The following is a 12,853-nucleotide window of genomic DNA, read 5'->3' on the forward strand; positions in this document are numbered from 1 at the left end:
GCAATGTGTTTAATAGCAATTTAGCAAATAACCGTTAATCAGAATAAGCCAGTTTTACCATCCGGAGTCAGGCTGTGTCAGGCTCTCCAAGCAACTTTCATGATAGTCATTAAATATGACACATTTTTTATTAAGCAGTCTTTTATTGGGGTTTCATTTTTTTCAAGCGTAATAGACATTTTTGTGTATCAAATAGTCCGAAATATTTCAGTCAAATTTTACCCAGATTACTCAGACTCATTGCCTCTACTGGACCCACACTGATCATGCTAACTGTTGTGCGTAGTCACACCCAAAGGCGCATTCAGAGCCAGGGCAAACCCAGTCTATATCTACGTTTCACTTCTGGGATTGCCGCTGGAAATTCCGCCGGATTTCACCGTTTTTCGGCCGGATGTACATTACTTTCCTCTTTCTTTCCTCCAATGTGCTGCGGAGAAAGGTCTGGCTAGGCCACACAGCATCCCGGGATGGCAGAAAAACATGCTGTGGTTTGTTGGCATTTCTTCTAACCAATCGCGATTGCAGCCAAATAGTCTGCCAAAAGGAACTGGTTTTGGTGGAACATGTGTACGATCTAAAGTTGTTTTAGTCGTGCAACAGAAAACTCCCGGAAGTGGAACGTTGTGGATATAGACTAACTGTCGACGGAACTGAACGAAGCACAATTAATCAGACTAGTACAGCATAGGTGATGGCGTGAAAATATCTGTTCTAAACATTAAAAGCCAATGAGAAACATACATTTTACACTGTAAAGAGCACATAGTAAAGTGTTGATTTTTTAAAGGTCTCCCTAAAAAAAATCTATCAAACAGCTGCAGCTGATTCAGAACCCTGCTCGAGTCCTCACTAAGATCAGGAGAGTGGATCACATCACTCCAGTTCTGAAGTCCTTACAGACTTCTCCTTGTTTATAAATTACTAAACGGTTTAGGGCCAAAATACATTTCTGGTCTGCTAGTAAACTATGAACAACCCAGACCTCTCAGGTGGTCTGGGACAGGTCTGTTTTCTGTCCCCAGAGTCAGAACTAAACAGGGGGGAACAGCGTTCAGTTTTTATACTCCTCATATCTGGAACAAACTCCCAGAAAACTGCAGCTTTTTTAAATCAATGCTGAAGGCCTTTCTTTTTGATGTTGCCTTTCTTTAAACGACTGCTCATTTTTTATACTGACGTCGATTTTTGTTGCAACTGTATGACAATCAGCGAGGGTAAGAACAAAATTAAAAGACTTGATTAGACTGATTTGACTGTTCTGATGAACATTTTCTAAAAATTAAGCCATGAAAAGGGGAATTTTTACCATCATTGTTGGCTGAAACAAATATTGAAGTGAACTGAGTAACGTGGTGTCTTTTGGGATGTTTTTCTTAACAATTTGTGAGATTAGGGTTGTGGCCATTCTGGGGGGTTTTCTGAACAGGAAACAAACATGTTTCTGAGAATTTCTCCAATACGGGTGTGACATATTTAATGTTAAAATCTACCAAATCCTGAACAGCTCCAACTCTTTCTTGTAAAGTTTGCCTTGATTAACCTAAGCCTTATAGTGACGACTGTATTGTAGTGTAAAGAGAAGTACTTCCACTCTTGGTTATGGGTAACCAGAGTACAAAGTCACATGATCCTGCGGGGCTCATGGTGGATGAGATAGCAAAGAAATAGGGTTCTGCCTGTGTAGAATGCTGCCATATTGGTCAACAAAGTTTTGGTTTCAACAAAATGGTTCATTCATTAAACAACAAAACGGGGAAATTATCATTATTGTTGGCTGAAACAATTTTTGTCTTCTCTATGAAGGTACATTTAAGAGGTGCAATACCTGATCAGAAGTATATGGACACCTGAAAATGGCAATCCAGAAGTAATAGTTGAATATGTCATTCCTAATCCATTGGCATTAGATTACTGTCCCCAAGCGGAATTTCTTTTTCCACTGCATGATACACATCAGGAAATCACTCACCGGTCACACACTGACTCTCAGTGGGCGCACACACATACACAGTCCAGATAGCCTACTGAAATGCAGCGTATAGAAATACACAATACAAACCAAATCAGCCAGGAGGTGCGGGTTAAGAAGGGGGACAGAGATGGAGCAACCAGATAACCACAAATGTAACTTTCAGGTACAGGTGGCTCAAACAGTATGGAGAAGAAAGCCTCTGCAGAGCAACTAGTAATACTGCAGGACTTACCCTCATGTTATTCCTAAATACACTAACATCTGTTATCCTTGGGGTCAACTTTGTGTGAACTTTGTGTCTTCGTTGACTACCTCTTTAAATACGTCCAATTACGGGACTAAGGAAAGGGCACATCACTGTAAAATCTCCCTGATTTACCTAAAATGGAAAGACAGATATGGTGGTGTTTTTATGGCTTGGAATTGTGTGTAAATACAGCTTTATGTTGTTTACAACATTTGGAAAGAAAAAATGTCCCATTATAAAAGATAGCAGCATGTATAATGCTCGATTTGAGCCCAGGGAAACCAATTTCAACACATTAAGAAAGATTTTATCATCAGTAAGGAACACAACACTTGTTTTTTTTATATATACACAATGAATGTGACCATTGTGTCTGTTACCAGGCTCTGCTAGTGCAGTGCCATAGCAACCGTAAACACCACTGTCTTCAGCCGGTTGCTGCTTCCTTTTTGTTGCTGGAGGGAGCGCACCTATTGGTTGTTGACAATGTTCACGTGATTTTACTTCACTAGCAAGACTTCAAACCTAGGATAATATCATATCAAACACGTTCGGTTTAGTCTGAACGTCCAGACTGACTGCGAGTGAGTTTTATGACCGCTTTACGCCAAATTCTAGAGATGATGGGAGGGCCCAGACTCTAGCAAGACTTCTTCATTCTGATACTGCAACAGTGGAATGCTTGAGAGGTTTGGCCGTAAGGTTTGCATAAAAGACATTGTTATCCTCCAGAAAGGCAATCAGTTGTGGCTTGAATAACTGTATGACAGCTCAGATATACTGTAGGCAGACTCTCCTGTAGATCACAAGTGCTTTAGGACATTAAAATGAACAAACATATTTGTTATACAGAACCATTATTATGGAAAGCATGTCATCATCATTTCTTATTTGCTGGATTAATGTGCAAAAGTGTGATGTAAATGAAAACACATGCAATTACATTTACTGTACAAAATACATTTCTCTACAGAGTATACAGAATTTAAAAAATTCATTACTGTATTTTAATCACGAGCAACACTGAACGCAGCTTGCTACATGCATGTTCCACTTTCAGGTCTTTGTAATCTCGATGCATTGTAAACAGGATATTTGTGGGGGTCCAATATTTTATCAGTAGCCTTGATGCAAAAAAAAGGACTACTGTAAGGTCAGCACATTGAGCTCCACTTATTGTTCTATCATAGTCCATAACTCTGCATAATGTGTTCCTGTGACCTTAAAATGAGCAGCTTATGATATCAGCAGTGGCATAAATATTGATAATGTCTCATTCAGATGCTGTTTCTTTCAAACATTACCTTGTAATTATGGCTGGCAATCAGTATTGATATCCTGGTGTGGCTCTGCACGCTGGGCCAGTAGTAATGCAATTTGATGCCAGGTGGAAGAGAAAGGGAATCAAATCACGGGACTGGAACAGGATGCCCCGGAGCTAAGCACAGAGAGCCAGAGAGGACACCTGAGCTCTCTAAGATGCTTATCCACTGGGAAAATAGATCCTGCTTCAAGGACCATACCAGTGTTGTCATCTTGTTTCTGAATTTTGAAACTAGAAATACATCCACATATTGGCCAATAAACTGACTCCGATTCTAATTTGCTACATACACAATACAACATTTAAACTTTAAAGGTCCCATACTGTAAAAACTGATGATTCCATGTTTTTTTTTTAACTATTAAGCCGGTTTAGGTGCTATATCAATACTGTGGAAGTATCAAAAACACTCAATCCACAGAGAAATGCACACAGTGTCTCTTTAAACGAGCCATCAGAAATTCTGTACGGTTGTGATGTCACAACTGTACTACATATAGGTAGAAAGTGGCACTACAGTTATTCCCCGGCTGCGATAACGGTGAAGAGACTCAGAGAGACTAGATGGCGCTCTCTGTTCAAAGAAAAAGGCTAAAGGAATGGTAACTCAGTGTGTTTTCAACCCTTTGTTGAACAGAGATCGCCATCTAGTGAGCTGAGAAAATAAAGACAGAAGAGAAAGACTGTGGCTTCATTTGAGCATCAAAAACACATTTTCTGGCTTTTCTCGGTCTAGAGGGCACCAATTTTGAAAAGTTCACATTTCTACTACATCACTGACCCAATTTAAAGATACATTCATCTTTCCAATGGTGAAATATCCCTTTTTGTTCTGGCCCAAAGATGGATGTGGGTAAGGATTGCAAGGAAATGCAGCAATAAAACAGGAATTACTACCGGAGAGCAGATTTGATATTTTTGGTTCACTATACACTAAACTAGACAGATCTGCAACCTTGAGTGTCTCTCCATGCAGCCTTATCACTCTGTAAACAATGAAGGAAAAACAAAGTCACTTAGAAGAAATGTATTCAAATCCCTTGGGTAATGTAAAAGACAAATGATGGGGAGATTTTTAAATATTTCTATGTTGAAACTGTCATTATTAAGCATTTTGTGTTGATGATCAAAGCATTTTCACGTCAAATAATTTATTTAAAGTCTAATTTATGTCCATCTTAGATATGTATCGTCTTCAGTCTTTATTCGTCTCCAATTAATGGTCTCTCTTAAATGAATGTTTGTGGTAAAGGGAGAAGGGGACACTCATTAAAAATACAGTTTTGAGCTTCTAAATCAAATAAATATGCAATGGCTCAGTGTGCAGTGAAGGCAGTTTTGTATTAAGCATCTGTGTAATTGAGCACAAGTATTGTACTCTCCATTCCTTCAGGCTAAAATGTGTTTTTTATGTCCAGTCCTCCATCAACACCATGCACATAGGGTCTTCCGTGTTTTTTAAGCTAAGCGCCCCTTAACTGAGAGAGACGGATCAAGGACCACCTACTACATACATTGTATCCAATAACGTGTGGGTGTCCTAAAGTCTTTACACATACTGTTTTATTGCATAGCATAATAAGCAATTAAAATAGGCCAATATGCCTATAGTTTTTGTTTTTTTCCACAAACAGGCCGATTTCTATTTGCTAATAATAATAATATTGGATCATTTTGGACAATAATTTAGTGACCCCCCCACACACACATTAACTCTAAGGACCCCCTTGGGTAGCTGTCTCTCGTGTGAGGCACCCTGAAGCTTGCGGGTGGACTCGTGCCTTGTCTGGTGTGCTTAAGACAGCCTGGCTTGAGCTGATCTTTCTTTCTCAGCAGCAAGAGGATGGTGATATCTTTGCTCACAATCCAATTGGATTTTGCCAAATGCGGCTTAATTCAGACCTTCTTTTTTTCCAAGTTGTCTGGATGCCGGCCTTCAGCATGTTATGTGAGGCCAACCCACCTGGCAAAAGGGCAACAAAAAGGAAAGAGGAGAGGAACTTTGGTCCTGTTTTGAGCTGGTTTTAACATCTGTCCGGAGTGAACCGATCACAAGTCAACAGCTCTACGTACATGTGTTTTCCTGGCAGAAAGGTTGGAGAGCAGCCCCTGAAAAGACACTGACTGTGTGTGTGTGTGTGTGTGTGTGTGTTTGCATGCGTGCGTGCGTGCGTGCATGAGAGAGAGAGAAAGAGAGAGCTAGAATTGGCCTTTCAACTTGCATTTTATCCTTTTAACGTTCAATTAACTAATTCAATTTTTTTTTCCATTCTCTGTTTTATCTCAGCAAAGACTCTAAACAAATGTTGGTGTACCTATTCCAGATTAACAGACCTGTGTAAACTGCCTTTGTTTCTTCAGTGTCTGTGGTTCCTGCATCAAAATCAGTATGATAAACATGACGTCCCATTAATTCTACATGTTAACTAAGCATAACACATACATGAACATACGTTCAATTTTGCATTGCAAGCTCATTTTCTTTGTCCTTTGTTTCTTATCTGAGTCACTGATGAAAGCCAGAGATCATCCTGGCCATGGAACAATGTCTCTAAAGAGGGGGCTGTGCCATGCCTGACCTACCATAAATTGGTCAGTTGTCCATTAGTGTCTCATTTGAGTTTCTACAGGCCCTATTCTGACCCAGACCCCAGAGTTCTCTGATGTAACTGTAAAGTTGAAGGGACCATATTTTCTTTATTATCAGAGTGTGTCACTAAAAACTGCTGCCTGCTGTTGATGTAATCAGATGATGAGTGTTGTGAGACCAAACCAAACCTATCCACTTGTGGGTCATAAAACCAGAACAACGAGCTGAGAACAGCTCAAAAGCTCCAAAGAACGGCGTGGAACTTGCAGATTTTGTTTCATTTGTACTCTGAAGTCAAATTTTAAAGGTAAGGTCGGAAACTCGCCCCCTGACCTTAACGTTCAGACAACCTCCGACTACCCTGAGCTAAAAATCCCACATGGCCTCCCCATGCATGAATATTAATGAAAGCTGTAGTAAAATACAGTTATAAGCACTTCTGCTTTCTCTGTGTCTCACTAAATCAGTCGTACATACAGAGCGGTCCATCTGTTGACATGCTGCTACGCTGTTTGCTAGCACAAAAACCAGTGTAATGGGTTGTTATAAACTGGTATTGCTAGCAATGGCTAACCTGGCTAGAGCTAATGAAAGCTATGAAAAACAGACTTGTAAATGGAACGCATTCAACTCGGGTGTGACGGAACTCTCAACTTCCCAATTCAATTATCTGGGATAGCAACACCACAAGAGACACCTATTAAATTACAGATAATCGTTTGACCCTTTGTTGATACATAAATATTAGTGCAGCTTAAAGTTTTATTCACAAACAAAAACATCTGTCAGTAGTGGTAAGTTGACCCAAGAAGGCTAAGAAACATGACGACGTGATGATAACTTTGCTGAATGCAAATGTCTTTTGGAAAATGTGACCCATTTTACATTGAAAGCACAATGTGGACATGAGTCAAGTTTCTCTGCAACCTGGATGTGATCATGTGATCCGTGTCATTTCCAGCACAAAGTGTCCTTCACAGCTTCCTTGTGGCTGATTGGAAATCCTCCTAGCCTGGTCAGTTTCTCTCCGCGGTGTAATTGAAACCGATCTGGCTCAAATCATCAGACATATGAAATATTTGTCAAACAGTTGATGGATTCGCCAATGCCATCCATTTCCCAACAGATACCCTGCCAGTGCAAGGCAGCATTGGCCATTGGTGTCCGGTTCTCAGATCATTCACCTCTGTCTTGCCATATCTACCTGCTAATAAAGACAAGCACTCTCAGGGTCCTATCTTACACCCGGCGCAGCGCGGCACTAAGCCCATCGCAAGTGTCTTTGACATATTTTAAGACCGACGCAGTTGTTACTTTCCGGTCCAGCACCTGGGCGTGCTGGTCTTGCAGAGAGGTGTCTAAAACCTGGTCTAAAGTCAGTAACACAGCATTTCATTGTTATTTTAACAGATCATTAGTAAAATGTGCCTAGGCTTATGCACAGCGCACACACGATATGCTTGTTACACACACACACACACACACACACACACAGGGACGTCTAGCAGCACACACACATGCAAAAGATTTTAAATGAAATATTACGTTGCAAATCCGCCATCATAATAGCAATGCACCAAGGTAGAAATGCGCCTGGCTGTTAAAGGGAATGGGAGATGACCTGTGATTGGTTTATTGCCCAAAACACACCTTAAATAACCGTTTTATAACCCTTTTAAACCATGTGCCCGGCGCACTGACCCTTTTTTCCTGGCGTCAAACTAGCGAAAGTGGATTTGGACAGGCCCTGAAGGCACCTGCACCATGCGCTTCACGCCGTGTGGTTAGATCATTAAAATAGGGCCCTAAGACCCATTCTTCTTCAACACCCTAAGACACACTCCCTCGGTAGCTATTCTCTACAACACAGGTTATCCGTCCCCCATCACTCTGCCCATTGTTTTCTTTTTTCTATCAAACTGTCAATAGCAGCAAGACAATGCCCGATGAGGAACAGGGACAGCGACAGGCCACTTTCATTTTATCTGTCAATCGATTGAGTCTCAAACGGCTGTCATGTCCGTCGCGATGCTCAGACTTCTCTAACAGTTCTCAAACTCTGTCAGCTCCTTAAATCTGAGGCTCGGTAATGCTTTTCTCGCTTGGTCCATCAATCTCACTTTTATTTGCTCGTTTGACTTTCAGCTTCATTTTTTTTCTTTGCACATGTGGAAAAGCAAAGACACACGCACACACACACACACAAAGATCAAGAGACAGTTTTCATTGTTGGGAGTGCAGTGAAAGGCCTGCTGCTGCTAAGCCATTACCTTCGATGAGTTTGACTGTGAGACTGTTGATTTTCCATAAACAGCCCTCTTTCAGACACATTAAATACACTTGCTGTTGTCAATACGTCGTTTTACTCAACTTGTAGTGGTCCGGGGAAAGTCTTTCAAACGTGTGCTCTTTTCCAGAAACACCAGGAAACGTAATAAGTGATGCTCTGCAAAGACCGATATTTGAACGCAATTGCAAAAACTAACACAACCCCCCACAACGTGCTGCCTCCACCCTGCCCCTTTACCATCAACCGTCAATGCCTGTTGCCGATTGGCTTGATTAGTGTTTTGTGGCTTGTGCACTCCTTTCTGTTTGTTTTCTAAATACACAGTCAGGAGTGTGTATTAATTAACACTCAGATGTTTATTCAGCACACACATAAAAAAAGATAGCTAGGTGAAAGTGAGGACATATTCACCGAATTTTACAAAAACTGTACATGATTAATATCACTTGCTTCACCTTTTAGTTAGAGAGGAAAAAGTTCCAAATTGCACATTCATGTTTGTGTTTCCACTGCGTCAACAGTGAAGATGAGGTGGATTTATACCACTATTTTGATGAATGCAAGGACAAACAAATCTTTTTACTGTTTACTTTTAAGGAGTGAAATAAAAAGATTAAGATATACGTCTGTGTGTTGAGGATGTGGTTAGCCTAGCTTAGCATAAAGAGTAGAAGCTAGGAAGTTCAAAAACACCTTTGAAACTCACTAATTAGCCAATACTCCATGTGTTTAATATGTACACAACAAAGAGGGATGTAAACTCACATTTCTGTTGTACTTGGAGGAGTTAAGCAATATTCCTCCATGTTAAAACAAGGCCACGCCCCTTTAGGAGACCGGAAGTGCGTACACAGTGCACATAAGAGTTTCATACCATCTTTAGTGTAGAGGATCTTTGATAATACTAACCATGTCCTGACTTGGCGTGGAACAATGATATTTATGTCCATTTTGCCAATTTGTTTCTCAAAAAAAAAACTGTTGCACAAATAGTCAATGAGCCAATTCACACACGTCTTTAAAACATTTAGCTGTAGGTGCAATTATTATGTTGTGATTGCAATACGATTCACAGTATTGAAAGGAGTGATCATGTTTGTATCATTATTGTCATTATCATTGACTAATATTAAATCTTAAAAAAATTAAATGATTATAGTGTGATTTTTGTTTTTGCGAGGATCTGTACCAAACAAAGATGTTTTCTTTGTACAGTAGGATAGGATCTGTAGGGCGGGACGTCTCTGCAGCACCACAATACTTCATTCATAATGATTAGAAACATATTTTTCCTTTAACAAATATTGCCCCCCCCCATGATTTCGACTACTATATTGCACTAGTTCACATTGCGATTTTGATAAAATTGCGATTAGTTGAGGGTTTACTTCCTTTCTAAGGGGCACTTCAACAGTAATTACAGAGGGGAGACGTTATTCACCGCCGTCCTACAGACCCACAGTTCCTCAGCTGGTGTAGAAAATCAAGCCAAGTTTCCTTACCTCCAGGCTACCTGGTTTAATCATCACTCAAGTCACTGCATACTTACACCTGAACTCCCTGCTGGAGTCCAACATTAGAAAATCATCAGTGACCTGATTAAAGCTTGGTGGAGGTGCTGGAGTGATGGTAATAAAAATGTGCATCCACTCCGTTTCAATCAAGTGAGACATGTTTGTAGATATGCAAATACGGTTTACTGTACAGCTCAATAAAATGTGCAAAGTCTTTGAGCGATTAGACTCCATTGCTATACAAATCTTTCGTATATCTATATAGGGGTAGAAAAACCATCAGCCCCCCCGATGGAATCTAGACACCGGTGGTGGCGACGAATGAGCCCGAAGACCAGACTGAAGGTGTCTCCGGACCGGTCAGCTGGAGTAGATGACTGGAGGTGGAAGGGGGGGGTGGAGGGTTACACTCTTTGCCTGCAACGACAGCTGATAGCAAAGGGAGAAACGGTTATTTAAAGCAGGGTTGTGACTCTGTGATTGGTCATTGCCGTTGTGTAATGATTCTGATGAAGGTGAACGCCTCCAACAGCTGATTCTATTTAGGAAGAGAGCATTGATTAAAAGTGAGGACTTCCTCAAAGGATTTACACTGAGCTACATTTCAATCAGGAGAGACTAGTTGCTAGATAACAGCTGACTTGATTTAGGAATGCATCAATTAATAGTTAGATCTTCCTGAAAGAATTCACGCTGAGCTACGTATGTTTTTCCTATTACTACTGTTAAGCGTAGATAAAGCAAATAATAGGTATTCATCTGCTTAGGAAGATCCTGTAATATCATCAAATAGCTCAAGAATAGCTGAATATGGACCCTGTGGTATGTTATGGTCTGCATTTGTTTCTCAATGTCAACAATAACCTGTGGGTAGGCAGATACTACATGACGATATGGAGAAAAATCAAATACCACAATATTTTTGACCAAATACCTCAATATTGATACCGCAACAATGTTGTAGTGTTGACTATTGGTGATTTCACAAAATATTTACACAATGAGATTTTTGATGAATAATCATTAGTAATGTGGCTATAATGACTAAGTGGGTAAAGACATAACAGTTACAACTGTCTAATAAGTTTAGAGAATGACATCACTTTATCGTAATGCAGACTTTAAAACAAGGAAAAGACACCACTTATGCCATATTACAATTTCCAAAATCTAAGAGGATATCTACAGTCCCTGACAAAAGTCTTGTCGCTTGTGTACAAATTGACCTGAAGTGACACTGAAATATATTTCTAATCAAGATTTATTTACAAGAAATGGCTCATTTTAATCCCCAACAGCTTTTGTAATAAGTGTCAGTGCTAAAAGAAACTGTCAAAAAGTATTTAATATTCACAGCTTGGTAAAGCCCATTGAGTCAATTTTTGCAAAGACAATAAGTGTTGTCGCCTTGTCATATGAGCTTCACCTGTGACTAATAATGGATCAATTAGGGCTCAGGTGTGTATAAAACAACCCCAGTAACTAGACCTTCACATCAACTGCAACTAGACATCTGCAAACATGCCTAAGATTCACCCTGAGACTAAAGTTTTGATTATCAAGAGGGAAGACCAGATCCACTGCTGATGTGGCAGACACCTTCAATGTGTCTCAGCGTCAAGTACAGAGGATTGAAAAAACATTTGAAGACACTGGAGATGTTTTGACAAGCCCAGGTCAGGCAGACCCCGCAAGACAACTGCTCGAGAGGACCGTTTGTTGGCTCGAAAATCCAAGGCCAGCCCATCTAATGCAGCAGAGCTCCACGAGACCTGGTCCCTGAAGTCCCTGTATCAACCAGAACGGTTTGTCGGATCGGTCTCCGAAATGGCCTCCATGGGCAATCAGTGCCCAGAAGCCAGCACTAAACAAAAGACAATTGAAAAACCTTGTGGCATTTGCCAAGGCCCACAGCCTGCTAAAAGGATGGAGCTGGAGAAGTGGAAGAAAGTGGATTTTTCAGATGAATCTTCGGTGAATTACACCACAGTTGCCGCAATATTGCAGGAGACCTACTGGACCCGCATGGATCCAGATTCACCCAGAAAACAGTGAAGTTGGTGGCGGAAAAATCATGGTCTGGGGTACATCCAGTATGGGGTGTGTGAGAGATCTGCAGGGTGGAAGGCAACATAATAGTCTCAAATATTTCATTCAAATATTTGTTATTTTTACTTATTCGTATTATTATTTCATGTATATTGTATGTATGTATATTTTTCCTAGATTTCATTTTTATAATATTTTGTGCTTGTGGGACTGATTTTGCTGCTGTAACACAGGAATTTCCAATTTTCTTGGGATTAATAAACATTATCTATCTATCTATCTATCTATCTATCTATCATCTAAAATACCAAGAAATCTAGCTACCTCTATATTCCCAACCAAAAAGAGTCCAAATTCTCCAGCAGGATGGGGCCCATCGCATAATTCCATCTCACTTCAAAGTTCCTCAAGGGGAGAAGATCAAGATGCTCCAGGATTGGCCGGCCAGTCACCAGACATGAACATCATTGAGCATATGTGGGGTAGGATGAAAGAGGAAGCATGGAAGACCAAACCAAAGAATATTGATGAACTCTGGGAGGCATGCAAGACTGCTTTCCTAGCTATTCCTGATGACTTCATCAATACATTGTATGAATCCTTGCCAAACCGCATGGATGCAGTCCTTCAAGCTCATGGAAGTCATACAAGATATTAAATTTGAATCCACAGCACCACTATTAATTTGCTGACATTTTTAGTATTTGTAGTAAATTTGTTCAATTTCTGTATGGCGACAAAACTTTTGTCTGGCCAAAATTTGACCTTTCTGTCTTGTTTAAATAAATCTTTTTTTAGTGAAACTAATCTATTTCAGTGCTTTGAACATCATTTGGGAGGGTTTTAGCTTTTCATATGAGCTAT

The 12,853-nt window shown here is 40.3% G+C and overlaps 2 long non-coding RNA genes across 2 annotated transcripts in view; one reads left to right on the forward strand and one right to left on the reverse strand.

The window, feature by feature from the left end:
* The window catches only part of LOC116669868 (uncharacterized), an 827,043-nt gene that overhangs the window by 204,767 nt on the left and 609,423 nt on the right, over positions 1-12,853 (reverse strand). The window lies entirely within an intron of this gene.
* LOC116669866 (uncharacterized) overlaps positions 1-12,853 on the forward strand; it is a 20,431-nt gene that overhangs the window by 4,566 nt on the left and 3,012 nt on the right. The window contains exon 2 of the long non-coding RNA XR_004326891.1: positions 3,588-3,589. This is a non-coding gene — a long non-coding RNA (uncharacterized LOC116669866). The remainder of the gene's footprint in view (positions 1-3,587; positions 3,590-12,853) is intronic.

The sequence above is a fragment of the Etheostoma spectabile genome, chromosome 20 (assembly GCF_008692095.1).
Source record: "Etheostoma spectabile isolate EspeVRDwgs_2016 chromosome 20, UIUC_Espe_1.0, whole genome shotgun sequence".
Taxonomy (NCBI): Eukaryota; Metazoa; Chordata; class Actinopteri; order Perciformes; family Percidae; genus Etheostoma; species Etheostoma spectabile.